This window comes from Myiozetetes cayanensis, unplaced genomic scaffold (assembly GCF_022539395.1).
Source record: "Myiozetetes cayanensis isolate MyiCay16 unplaced genomic scaffold, myiCay2020 scf32, whole genome shotgun sequence".
Lineage (NCBI taxonomy): Eukaryota > Metazoa > Chordata > Aves > Passeriformes > Tyrannidae > Myiozetetes > Myiozetetes cayanensis.
The window spans coordinates 947,880-961,934 of record NW_026087544.1 but is presented as its reverse complement, the minus strand read 5'-3'; the positions used below and the strand labels follow the sequence as shown (position 1 = coordinate 961,934).

Here is a 14,055-nt window from a genome sequence, read left to right as displayed (position 1 = left end):
GCCAATGGATCATTAATTACCATTAATTACCATTTCAGACTCAAAATCTCCTCGCTGAACCACCGCTCTGCCTTTTTTTTTTCCCTTTTACTCAACCACGCACCTTCCGTAGGACAAAGAAAAGGAAACGGAGAATTACAAACGGAGCAACGAATCCCCCTGCCTTTAGCGGGACCATATGGCAACGAGGGTGTTTTAATTACCCTTGCTTTTAATTAACAATTGCTTCGTCTGAGCAGTAACATTTCCTTGACATCCCCTGACTTGCCGCTAACCCGCACGGTGCACGTGCCACGCCGAGTCATCAATCCCGCTTTATTGACATCCATCCCTCCCGCAAACAGGCACGATCCCGGGGTTTTCCAATTAACACCTCCACACTCTCTAATTAGCGCAATTAACAGGCTGATGGATGCCTGGAGCTTCCCTGCGAGGGAGGGGGGCAGATCAGCTGCCATTGGACACGGCTCCCACCGCATGCAGCCGACATGCGTGTGCCACGCTTCCCGTGGGAGCACCACGTGTGTGCCATGCCTAGAGCCGGGCACGGCCACGGAGCCTTCTGGAGCACTGGGGGAAAGGGAAGGATGGACACAGATGGACAGACTAGGAACAAACAATTGCACTGAAGGACATGGGATCTTCAGGAGCAGGAACAGCAGATGAAGCATTTACAGTGATTTCTCCCCAAAAGCTCCCAAGGAATTTTGGGGCGTCCAGACCCACCCAAAGCGATGCCACTTCTCCACCTGATTCTGTGCCACGGACGTGAAAATTAAATGGCACCTCTCGGCCCCCGGGACCCGCAGGAACAGGCACAGCCCCACCACGAGCTCCTCAGAAGCAATTGCCTCAACACCTATTTTAGCAGCTTTCCCTATTTTTAATTATCCTCGATACCACGATCCTCAGGGGCTCCGTAACTTTGGGCTGCCCTTCACAGGCTGCCAGAGGGACCAGTGCCACAGGCACCTCCTCCCCGCTGCCCCTGTCCTCGAGTCCCTGCCCCCAACCACTGTGGGAGCCCCTCGGCCTCAGTTTCCCCAGATCCAAACTCAAAGAGCTCAAAACCATCACCCAAGGAGGGATAAGGAAGAATGGTGGGAAACACCAGTGGGAAAATGCTCCCACATCTCCAGGAGCTCAGCAAGGCCCTGCTGATGAACCAGCACGGGACAGCACAGTTGACACCGCACGCTGACACACAGCACAGGACTGTGGCTCCAGAGGCTATTTCTGCCCTTCCCACCACATCCCGGCCCCAACGAGCATTTTCCAGACCCTTCCTTCCAGCTCCAGCCTGTCCAGGACGTGGAGGGGAGCTGAGGCTGCACAGTGAGGGTCCTCCCTCCAGCAGCTGCTCCCACAGGTACCAGCAGATGCTGGAGGAGCAAAGGACCCAGCAAATCCCCCCCAAAGCTCTTGGAAGTCCGTGGGATGCTGCTCTGTACAGCTGGGAGAAGAGGACTCGGGGAGGCTGGATCCCAGGCACGGGATCTGCTCCGAGCTATGGAAAGTTGAGCAGCCTGCCCGTCCTGCTCTGGCTTTAGGAAGCGGCTGCTAATCTTAAAAGGCTTCGGCTGGAGGAGAAGCAGCAGCCGGGATTGCTCCGAGAGTGGCTTTTTACCCTTTAATTAACACATAAACACATGGAAATGTGGAAAGGGGATTAAAATAAAAGTCTGGGGGAGCTGAGATGAATCTAGAGCATTACTGTAAATTAGAAGATATTTAAGGAACCAGGGACTGGCTAAGCCCAGGCACTGCTTTAATGGGATCTCACCTCTGGGCACTTTCATCTCCCACTTTCATCTTGCTCCCAGCAAACTTCTTTGGGAAGAGCCAACCTCTGGCGCTCACCTTCACCCCCCAGCTCTCCTCACCTGCCTCGGTGCCATCACACCCCAGCCACGCTCACAGGATCACTGTCAGGCAGTGGAGAGCGTTTGCTGCTCCACAGAAACCAAGCAAGAACGACCCCAGTGAGATTCCTCTCCCCAGGAAGGGGGGTCAGATCAGCTGGAAGCACAAGCCCCTCCAGCAGAGAAGTCCTGGGACTGTGCTTGTGAGTGGGACATGGCACTGCCCCACCTGCCTCTCCAAACCATGCCACTCTCGGAGCATCCTTTGCTCTCCAGAGCTCACACCAGACACCCTAACCACAGCCAACCCCACGGGAGATCCCAGTGCCCATCCCAGAGAGCCATCCCATCTGCAGGGCATTCCTGCAGACACCAGTGGCTGGTTGGCCCCTCTCCCAGTCCCTGCCAAGCTTCAAGGAATATCGAATCCCTCCCAGAGTGGACGTGGGACCAGCCTGAACACAGCCAGGCTGGTGCCAGGCACCGGGGCTGCTGCTCCATCCTGGCTTCCCTGGGCACGTGCCAGGCACCGGGGCCACTGCTCCATCCTGCTCCATCCCGGCTTCCCTCGCTGTGCTCTTGAAAAGATTAAAAAAAAAGAGCCCCACTCCATCTCATTAAGAAAGTAAACACAAGAGCCGTCTAAGTGTCTAATTAAGCTTCTAATTAGTCCCTGCTTGTTACTAATGCAAATTAGATTACGCCGCTTAACTACAGCATGTCCACAACACCCTTGTTAATTGCGGCCTTTTGAAATTAAATTACTCCCTAATTAGCATATCAAAGCCATTGATTCGGAGCCAGGAAAGATGAGGGCAGGAGGAAGCCGAACGCCAAGTTTTGTTAATCAGGGACGTCTAATTAAATAGTGACGTGGAGCACGGGGGCTCCCACCTCGATGCTCCGGAGCCACACGTGGGGGCCCAGGGGACCCCGGGCGGGGCAGCCCCTCGGTGGGTGCCGGTGGTCTGCACCCACCATGGATCACCTCTGCGGTGCTGGAGCATCCTGGTGGGTCAGGATGCAGGTCTGCTTCCCGTGTCCCATCAGGCTGGGATGCAGGTCTGCTTCCCGTGTCCCATCAGGTCGGGATGCAGGTCTGCTTCCCGTGTCCCATCAGGTCAGGATGCAGGTCTGCTTCCCGTGTCCCAGCATGTTCCAAATGGGAATTCAAAGGAAAAACATCCCAAAATGCAGACATGACCCTCTGTGCCAATGGAAGCAGGGTTACCTCTGCAGAGCATCCCTAAAATCCTTGGTGACCCTCCCAGGAGAAGAAGAAGTATCCCCTCAGTGAGGACAGGAAGGGCTGGAAGAGGCAATGGCTTCTCTCACCTGTAGGATCCCAGATGTAGCTCAGCACAAAACCCCTCATGGCACAGGGAATGTCCCCAGTTGGGGTCCTGGCACCAAATCACCCCTTGCCCAGGGCACTGGACACATCCCCCTACCAGCCATGAGGAGTCCATGGATGGGACACTCCCACCTACATCCCCCTCCCAGCAGGAATCAACCAGCGTCTGGCACAGATCTGTCCTCTGGAGAAAACCAAAACACCTCTCGGATCTCACTCAAGTTATCCCCAAACTCCCCCAAAACCTTCAACCCCAAATTCCCAACAGGACACAAACAACGGAGCCACCAGGGAAGGGTCTGAATCCAGCAGTAACCAGAGACAATCACTCCAAGGAGAGTGAAAATGAAGCGAACTCCTAATTTTTAAGTTATTTCAATAATAACTTCCTGAATGACCCAGTTCTTCACGGTTTATAACTTTTCCTCTTTCTCTGTTTTTTTGGTGTGTTTTTTTTTTCTCTTTTTTCTTTTTTTTTTAAAGAGGTGGGAAGGGAAAAAAAATAAAGGGATGAAGATTGGAAAAGTTTAATAGAAGGAGAAAAAGTCTATTAAAAAAAAAAAAAAATAAGGCAGGCAGCCCGTCTCGGGGGAAGAGCTGAAATATTAAAGAAAGGAAAATCGCTTCTCCGGCTGCTGAGCCAGAGGAGGAGAATAGAGCGGCTGCAAGAGAAGGAGCCGGGCACTTTTAATTGAAAAAAAGGAGATTCAAATGAAATATCCAATATCCCCCGTTAAAGAAAGGAAGAAAGACGGACCCTGGTCGCTTTGCTACGCTGAGAAATTGCTAAAGCCCCAACTTTTCTTTCTCTCCCCCTTCCTCGGAAGTTATAGGAAAGAGGGATGAGAGAAAAGAAGGGAAAAAAAGGGTCTTTCATACGAGAGGAACTCAAGGAAATGGGGGAGGAGGGTGGAGAGAGAGACCAAGTTTTATTCATTTATTTTATTTTATGAGATGACTAAAAATAATATATTTAAAAAAAAAAAAAAAGGCAGAGTTTTATAATGTCACAGTGTTTGGAAGCAGCAGAGGGAGCAGAGAGGGGGGAAAGCAACTAAGAACAGAAGGGCCAGCTCCAACCACCCGCCGCACGAGCCTCTCTCCCAACGAGATTCAATTAATTGATAACAAGAGGCATCAAATTAATTTTTCAAGGATGTTAGATTTTGATGAAGGAAAAAATCTCTCTGATTTTAATCGGGGCGGCGTTTAAAAGGCATAAATGAATATCCCTTTCTAATCATCTGAGGCGCCGAGGAAGCACCAAGCGGTTAACGTGGAAATTCAAATCGTTTAATTAGGGGGGGCGAGGGGAGGTGGCCGTGGTGGGGGAAGGGGGCCTGGGGTTCTCTTTTTAAAGAGCTTTATGAAGAAATTATTTTAAAAATTATTTCTTTCAAGCATCTTTGCTCTCCCCCTCTCCCACCCCGAAACGCAGACGCACTTGTAAAAACCCATCTCGGAGGTTCTTCTTTTGAATAGAGACCGTTCCCCAGCACAATCTAATTAACAAAAATGATAATGAAGAGGGTGGGGGAGACAAAAAAAAAAAATCACAGGGAACAAAAAAAGCCCTCCAAACTCCCAGGGAAAAAGAAAACCAACACAGGATGAAGAAGGTGCGATTCCCACCACGCACAGCTCGCGGTCAAGAGCCGCTCTGCACCTCTGCATGGGACAAGGTTTGCAGCACAATGACCCCCCAAATCCTATTAAAACAATTAGCAGCGGCTCCCATCGCTGGTGTGTGATGGGATGCAGATGCAACCAACGCAGCCATCCTCCCAAATGAATTTTCCAAAGGTTTCTCCCCAGAAATCCCAACTCCGTTCAAGCCTCTGCCCACGCGCCCAGTGCCCGGCTCACACTGTTTCTTACCCCACCAGCCACAGACGCAGCAGGGATGCACACCCCTGGTTTACATCCCACCCTGCATTCCCGCTGCAGCATCCCACTGGTGCCAGAGCCCTCAGCCCCCCCCGAGCACACGGAACACTCCACACCCCTCCAAAATCACCTCTGTGCCTCCTGCGCGCAGCCAGCCTGGATGGTCCCACACTCACGGGTGTCCCCGTGGAGGCACCCGCCTACCAGAGCCTGGGGAACCCCAGGGACAGGAGAGCTGTTCCTCCTGGATAGAGGAAGGAAGGACATTGCAAGCTGAGAAAGAGCAGGGCCACGGGAGAGCATCCCAACTTCCCTGGGAGAAAGGTGTGCGGCAGCACAAGAGCAGCACCCAGCACCCCTGGGACGTCCCCCCCCTCAGCAAGGGGGAGTGCGGGGGAAGATCTTACACCAAAATTAACTCCAAACTGCAGGAGCTGCCCTAGGCCCATCCCCTCGGGAGAGGCTGCAAAGGGCAAGGAAAGAGCCAGGTAAGAAGAAGATGACCTGGAGCAGGTGAGGGACACACTGGAGCAGGACGAGGAGCAATGGCAGGGCCATCCCCATGAGAGACCCAGCGCTGGGACTGGAGTTCCCATGTCATAACCCAGCGAAACTTCCCAGCACAGTTGTGTGAAGTCAGACTGGAGATTGCTAAAAGTCTCTTCTGGCCTTCAAATAATCCAGAGGGAAGGAAAAAACAGCCACGGTGCCCACTGAGCACAAGGGAGGAACTCAGATGCCACAAGTTTTCCCAGACTCCGTCATGTTTGTGCAGAAATTCATCCAGAAAACGCTCTGGTTAATGCGCTCCCTGCTGCACGCCGGTGCTTTCCACTGCAAGTCCCATTCCTATGCAGGAAGAGGCCTGTTTTCCATCCAGAAATTAAGCTGCTCACGAGGAGGGAGAAGAGAAAGGCAGGGCGGGGGAGAACTATCCTTGGGCATTTTCAAACTCCTGGTCTGAAGTCCTTTTTTTTTTTGCATCCCAATCAGAGGCAGCGTGACCCGAGGCCGGCTCCATCTCACAGCCCTGCCAGAGCCTGGCTCCGCACTCCCAAACAACTTCCCTGATTTTATTTCAGCTCCTCCATGCACAAATTCAACATCTCCTGGTCTCCCTGGGCACCTGGCACCCTCTAAGAGCAAACCCAGCCCCGCAGACGAGCACAGCTCCCGACTGCTCAGCCCGGAGCTGGCACAGGAATAGCACCAGAGATTTCTCCAGTGCTTTCTTTAAAGCTGGGAAGCAGCGGATTCGGCAGGGGCTGTGCTGGGATCCTGCACCAGGAACGGTGCTGGGTGGCCATGGGGCCACACTGCCCACAGAGGGGAGTGGGAAGGTGCATTTAACATTTGGGATGCTCAGAAGAGAGCCAGGCTCAGTGGAGCATCCCTCCGGCTGTGGGAAGTGTTTCCCCACACAGACCCTGTGCTGAAGTCAAAAGGTCACCAGGGTGCCCCGTGTTCCTTCTCTGTGTCACCTGGATGAGCCACGTTCATGGGAAGTGATCTGGTCCCATGGCATCGCTCCAGTATCACCCTCAGCACTGCCAGGTTATGCCAATCCATCCAGACTCCCGAGCCCTGTGTGTCCCCACAGCTCAGCCCGTACCAGACAGCACATCAGGACACAGCACCTTCCCGAATCCAGGCAGCAGATCCCTGCTGTGTTTGGGACAGAGCTGTGGATGAAATGACTTGAGGTGCTGTGCACCTCCCGAATCCCTGCTCATCCCAGGAACAGCGAGAACCCAAACAAGCCCAGCTTCAGGAACCGGCCACGGCCCCAGGAGCAGCATCCAGGTGGTTGCTGATTCTCCAGGCTCAGCAGCCATGGAAGCCGTGGGACAGACAGCAGTGTGCAGATCCAGGGGGTTATTACATTAACTGTGTTCCCTCCACGCCTCCCAAAAACAACCTTCAGCCTTTAAAACGTTAGTCAATGATTCCCCAACTGCTGTAACGCCCCACACCTCACCCCAGCTCCTGGCTGCCCAGTCCAGGGGTCCTGCAAGCACCTCTGGGTGCTGGGGTTGAAAAGGGCTTGAGGTACCCGGTGCCCCCCTGGCTCCCACAGTGTCCCCTGGACCAGACAGGACTCCCTCCCGGCCGATGGGAAGCACAGCAAGGCACAAACTGCTCTCTTTAGGGGGAACCCCGAAACCCCCAGCCCAGGGCTCTCGCTGGGGGTCACAGATGAGAGTGCCCACCTTGGGCTGGGTGCCCACAGGAAGCCTTGCCCTTGGCAGCTGCCCCACAGCTCCCAGCTCCCTGCAGCACTGCTGCTCCACAACCAGGTCACATCACACACAGCCCCTGTCCCCAAAGCACACGGCCCTGGGCGGGCAGCGAGGGTTCGGATCATCTGCCATAGGACACAGTGACATGGGGGCTGTCACCAGCCACCCCAGGCAGGGCACAGACCCAGGGGACATCCCTCATCCTCCCTGGACCAGAAATCATCACATCATAGTGAGGGAAGGCAACAACACCAGGATACAGCATCAGGCAAGACAGGAAGAGGACACAGTTTGGATCACCAAGTCCCCCAGGGACACAACCAACCTCTGCCAGCACCTGTCCACTCCGGCCCCAACACAGTCCACAGCTCCTGCCCACTGCCAGGAGCTTTCAATCACCAACTATTACTTAAGACCTCCCTCTAAAACCAGCAACTTGTGCTTGTTCCCAGAGTGATTCCCAGAGTATTCGTAACAGCAAGGACCAGTGGAGATCTCCACCATGGTCAGAAAGGACCAACCCTGCAATGGAAGCAGATGCTCATCCCTCTGAGGGCAGGGGACAGGGGTCTGTCCCTCTGTACCTTTTCCAGAAAAAGGGGCACAGCCACTGTCTCCTCCTGCGTCATCCCAAATCTACAGCTGGAAATTCAGCAGCACCGATGCTCCCACCGCAGCATCCGCTGCTCCGGCACGGCAGGGACACGAGGGACCAGACAGCACCAACCTTCCCCAAAGCCAGCAACAACCCCCAAACGACCCCTTCACCTGGTAAACTCCATCCCATTGCATTCCTAAGTGCACCAGACTCATCATCAGGGAGCAGCTCCATAACCCAGGGAATCGCTCCGGCTGCTCCTGCCCAGCCACAGCCCGCGGTGCCGGCACTGGGATAACTCCTGCGTGGAACAGGAACGAGGTGCTGTTTGATCCATGGACGGGGCTGCTCCAACAGCTCCAAAGTCTGACCCAGTTTTGGAGCTGCGGCTCCGCTTCCAGAGAAAAAGGCATTTGTTCAGGGCTCGAGCCCACCAGCATCAAGGGAAAGACTTCAAGGGATTTCGGAACAGGCCACGCTGGGTATAAATAAAAACCTGGGTTAAAAGGAGAAGTGTGAATAACCCGAACAGAGCCGTGCTGACCACTGAGCTGCCACCACATCCAGAGGGTCCCGAGCATCCTTCAGGGCAGGCAGAGCCTGGCCCTGGGATCCATCCTGCGGAAAGGAGTGGAGCTGGACCCCACAGCCCCGGAGCAGGAGCAGACCCAAACTTCAGCACAAATCTTCCCCTGTCACTACAGCAAAGGAGGGATGAAAGGAACCCCGTGTCACGCCACGGGAGCGGAGCTCGGCCAGGAACCCCTTCCCAGGGTTTGTCTGGCACACTCACACCCCACCCAGCACAGCATGGATTTTAGGATATTTTCCTTAACCTGTTTCTCTCAGGAGTGCACTGACTGGGCATGTCCCCTCCCCAACATGCACAACACACCTAAAATTCGGGAGGGCTTCCCCAAGACCATACAGATGCCTCCGTAGGCTCTATCCCCATCCATTAGGGGCTCCTGTGGAAACCAGGACAACTCTGACCCCATCAGGATCAGGTCCCATGCAAAGCCTGCCTGTTCCCTTCCTTCACCTCTGCATGGGGTGCAAGCAGCACCCTACAAACCCACCAACCCCCATGCTGGAGACGGGCTGCAGGGATGGGAATGGGACCCAACTGCAGGTGCTGAGAGGCTGAGACAAACTGGGAGCAATGGGATGCCCTCCTCCTTCTCCCCCAGCCACAGATTTACCCCCTCAGCAGGTGACAAGGGCCTCTTTTGTTTTCCAAATGAGAAATCCTGTCGATTTTCAGGGTTTAATTTATTAACAGAGAATATGTGTGGCAGCCTGGCTCCCCAAACCCTGCTCTGGCAGAGCTGGAGCCGAGCACAGGGCACAGCAGCAGGAGATGGGGAGGGGGAGACCCTCCCCTGCCCACAAAACAAACCACATCCCAGCTCTGCCTGGCACAATACATTTCCAAAATGCACATTTCCTGCCACAAAAGTTATGGGACACTTCTCCCCACGCCTTTATTTTCTCTTCTTCTTCTTCCATTTCTTAATAGGCCCGTATTTCTATTCCAGACCCGAGTTACCCCAAGCTCCAGGGAATTTCCCTCCTGTTGTCAGGTCTGGCAGTATCCCAGAAGGATCAGCTGGGACACCCTGGACTCCAGAGGAAGGACCAACCTGCTGGGTGATGGTGACCCACTGGAACACCCTCCTGGTGGCACAGAGCTCCTCAGCACCTCCTCCTGCCTCTCTCCCAGCTGGGACACGGTGGTTGCAGGGACAAAGCCTGACAGGCGGCACCCAGAGGGACCACAACACCCCAGGTCACAGGAGAGCACTTCTTCCTCTCCACTACAAAGTGCCCAAAATTCCACCCTGACCCTGGTCCAGTTCAGCCAAAAGCTCCCGCTGATCAACAAGAAACTTCATCTCTGCCAGGTATTTCCTGCCACAAGTTGTCCCCTCACCCTGGGTGGCTCCTCCAACACATGGACTCACAATAAGCAAGCAAAATGAAAATCACTCACCTAAAATCTACAGTTTGTGGAATATACCAAGGCTTGGAAAAAGCAAGTGAAGGGGTGAAGGGTTCGGGATCAGAGCTGACAGATCCCAAGGGAAGCTGGCAATGGGATGCTCAGCCAGTCCTGCCCAGGCTCCCGGGAACTGCTGTTCTGTGCCTTTATCAGCCTCAGAGCAGTTAAATCCCACTGGATAAACCCAGCTCTGCAGCAACCTCGCAAAGGTGTGTTGAAATAAGTTGTTTCATCACCACCTGCTCCGGGGGAGCGGCTCATCCCGGCCCATCCCGGCCACGGATCCATGTTTGTTTAAATGGGAGCAGCATCTCCCTGAGCCTCAGAGCTGCCAAGCACCCTGCATGGCACCCAGAGCACAGGCCCACCACACTGGGGCTTCCTCCTCCTGCCGGGGGCTGCAGCTCCCCTGCTCCCGCCAGGACCATCCCGGGGTCCCCAGCCCGTCCGTCCAGTTCCAGCTCCCCACCAAAGCCAGTCACGTGGAGAAGGTTTGCAAACAAGGCACAATAAACAGCTTCCAAATCACCTCCAAATCGGGGCCCCCCACGAGATTTTTTTTCCTCCTCTACCACCTTAAATTTCTCTTTTGCATCTTTCCGCAGTTTTGCAAGTAATATTCCTTAAAATAATTTTATCACCCTAACTTTTGCCTCTGACAAACACACCTGGAGCCCCCAGCAGAGCCGGGACCAGGTGAAATTTCCTCCAGAGCCACCCTCCACTCCCTGTTTTGCTAAAAAGCCCACGGTTTCGCTGCCAGCCTGGCTGCACGGCCCTGGAGGAGGGACAGCTTCCGCCGGAACACGCTGCCAACGCCGCTGCCAACTCGCCAGGGCAGGAGAGCCGGCGGGAAGTGTCACCCGCGGCACCCGCTCGCTCCACCCCAGGGAACGAACACACTGCAAACACAGCACTGCTTTCTCCTTAAAAAAAAAAATAAAATAGGAGGAAGGATCCCGCACCCAGGCCAAGAGCTCCACTCCCGCCGGGCTCCCTTCCCTGGGCATCCCGGTACCGTTACAGGCAGCCCCTGCCCACGGCACTGTAATCCCTTAATGACTTCCCTCCACTTCCCTGCAGCTCTGTCCCAGATCTAATCTCTGCTCCAGCAGGATCTCTACCAAATAAATCATGGCATGGACGGACGCCCGTCCTTGCCTCTTCCTCGCCGACCTCCGAAGGGATCAGCTCTCCTCCTCTGCTGCTCCTGCCTCTCCGTTCTCCCCTCTCCCTGATGCCATTCCACTTGCAAACACATTTTTGTCACAGGCAGCCGGAGCACCAGCAACATGTTTTACCGTGGAGGCTCGTCTGCACGATGCCAAAAGCAGTTTAAATTAGGAAAAGTTTTTAAAAAAACCCCTCAAGCAGCGCCTCGGCTGGATTTTATACAACAAACACTTGCAGAGGGGGGGGAGGAAAAAATTAGGAAGTTTTTACAGCCGTGCCCAGCCCCACCTTGATCTACAAGTTCTATCTGACTTTAAAAGGTGCAGCACAGGGAGCAGGGGAGGTTTTGCAAGGCGATAAAACGGGTGCAAGCCCAGGAGCCAGCACTGGCCACAGCCCCACGGCGGCTCGAGGGGCCGGGGGCCACCCCAAGGGTCACCAGCCAGCGATGGCCCTGCTCCTGGGGTTATTGTTGAGCCAGCAGCTACCCCCGAGGTACAGTCAGGTGCATCGGGAGCTCCAGAAGTGGCTCACAGAGGACTTTTACACCTTCCGAGGCAAACACATGGAATTCCAAGCTCCGAGTGCACTCACGGTTTTATTCTCCCCATTTTTCCTTCCCTCTCCCACTAACAGAGCTCATCCCTCCATAGGGAAGATGCCCATGGAACATCCCTCTGGGGGAGGACTGAGCCCCCCAGCCCATGGAATCCCAGTGCCCGTGCTGGAGGAGCTGGAAATCAAAGAGGACGGGACAGGAAATTTCCAGTTTCCACTTCCAGAAGCGGCAGGTGACGCTGAGGCAGCTGAAGGGTCATTTCGGGAGTGGAGGATAAACTCAGGGTGGCCCCCCAGGAGGAGATGGGAGCCCCCCCTGCACCCAGGGAGACGCTGAGATGCCAGGCACAGGGACCATCCCCTCAAGACCCCCACAAACCACCTGCCAGCCAAAATGCAGGGCTCTCCCAGGCTTCAAACCCTCCATGGGGAACAGGGATGGAGCGGCAAAACCACCCCAGCTCTCCCTTCCAGAAAACAGGGAGTTCTCCCAAATACTTCAGGCTCCCAAAGCCGCCTGTGCAGCGGGGAATGCGGCGCAAAGGGCCATAAATGTGCATTAATTCCAAACGCGGGGACCTCCGGGCTCTCCCGCCTTTCTCCGGTGGGAAGAATGAGCCGGTTCCCGGCCGGGGGCACCGCCTGCCCCCCACCTTGCTGCTACAAAGGCCAGCCCAGCACCGCACCTCTCCTCCTCCGGCCCCGCTCCCCCCGGCCCCGCTCCCCGCCGGACCCACAAGAAAGGAGAAAAGGCAAGGGGGGGGAATAAAATAAAAGAAGAGAAAACCCTGAAAGCCGGAGCCCGGCCCCCCTCCCAGCCCCACAGCGAGACACAAACATCAGCAGACTCAAAGCATCCCCCTCGCCAGCGGCGGAAAAGAAAAGCTCCCGGGCTCTCCGGGCAGCAACTTCACAACTGAGTGCACTCGCATTCCTGCCGGGTTATTAGGAGAGAAAGGCCGAGGGCCCGAGGAGATATTTTAGTGTCACTTGATTTTATACATTGCACAGATTTATTTTTTTCCCCCTCAAACACTCCCTGCTCTTCGCTTTCCAAAGGGGACGTAAAACCTACGGCCACCCGGCTTCCAGGGAAGAGAGCAGGGTTGGGCACAGCATTTACAGATATTTTCAATATCATCTTTCTCCAGGGCCGAGAGCAGCCCCCTCCCCGCCTCCCCCAGCAGCAACTTTAATCCGTTTTATTTTATTTCGCTCTGTTTGCTCAGCCTTCCCCCTCTGCCCACAGACCCCCATCCTCCCCTCGCCTTCCCTGACCCCGCTGGGCGACACATCCTGGGCTGCACGGGTTAAGGGGGGGCTTTTCCACACCGACCCCGACCTCCTGCACTTTTCCCCCCACCAAACCCAACTTCGTGCTGTGCGACGGGGCCGCCTTGGCTTTCATCAGCGGAGCGATGCTCGGTCCGGCTGGGAGCGGAGCCACCCCCGTCCCCACCACGAGCACCCCAGGAAGAGGGGCTTGGGATGGGGGGGACCCACAACAAAAAACCCCACGGCAACTAATAAATTAAAATTAAAAATGTAACTGAACAGGGAGCATCTCGAATCGGGAGCTCCCGAGCGTCCTTTCGGAGCAGAGGCAGCGGGAGGGCTCCAGGCTCTTCCCCACAGCCCCCAGCCCCGCTCCACAAAGGGCAGGAGAACGGCAGGAGCTGGAGCCTCCCAGGGCTCCAAGCCCTGACAAAGCTCCCAGGTTCGGCACAGGGAATTCTGTCCCTTCCCCCTCCACATTTTCCCCCTTCCCAGTTTGAATTAAGCGACCTGAAGGAGAAAAAAGAAAAATAAATAAAAAGGGGGAGAATGAGGCAATTTTTCCAAATCTGATTATTTTCTCCATCTACCCAACCCTGGAGCCTGTTAATTTTTTTTGGTGTTTTTTTTTGGATGGACTTTAAGGTGGGGTGGAAATTAAAAAAAATTAAACCCACTTAATTTAGAGTTAAATTTCACAAAACCCTGAGACTTTGCTGTGTTTAATTGAGGATACAGGGAGGCATGAAAGGGAACACGTCCCCGCCAACACCCGGGACCGGGTCACACCGCCTGCGCCAGACACATGTTGGGTTGATTTAACATCAAATCCCTGCTCTCCACAGAACGTATTTCTCGTGTAAATTTTTAACACACCAGAAGAAATTTGTAAAAGTAAATCCTCCTTCTGGTTTGGGTTAAAAACAACCCAACCTTTTAATACAGAAACTAATAACAATTTTATTGTCTGCCCCACAGCTTTACAGTGCTCGTGGAAAAGTGAGGTCTTAATCCAATGGAAGTTGGTTTGGAGGGTGGGGAAAGGCAAATCTTGGGGTATCAACTGATGGGGAGGGAAGAGCTGCCTGAAGCCAAGGAGCAATCCT

At 54.6% G+C, this 14,055-nt stretch overlaps 1 protein-coding gene across 4 annotated transcripts in view; it reads right to left on the bottom strand.

Moving 5' to 3' along the window:
* Positions 1-14,055, bottom strand: part of FOXP4 (forkhead box P4) — a 56,270-nt gene that overhangs the window by 40,066 nt on the left and 2,149 nt on the right. The gene's annotated exons all lie outside the window — the stretch shown is intronic.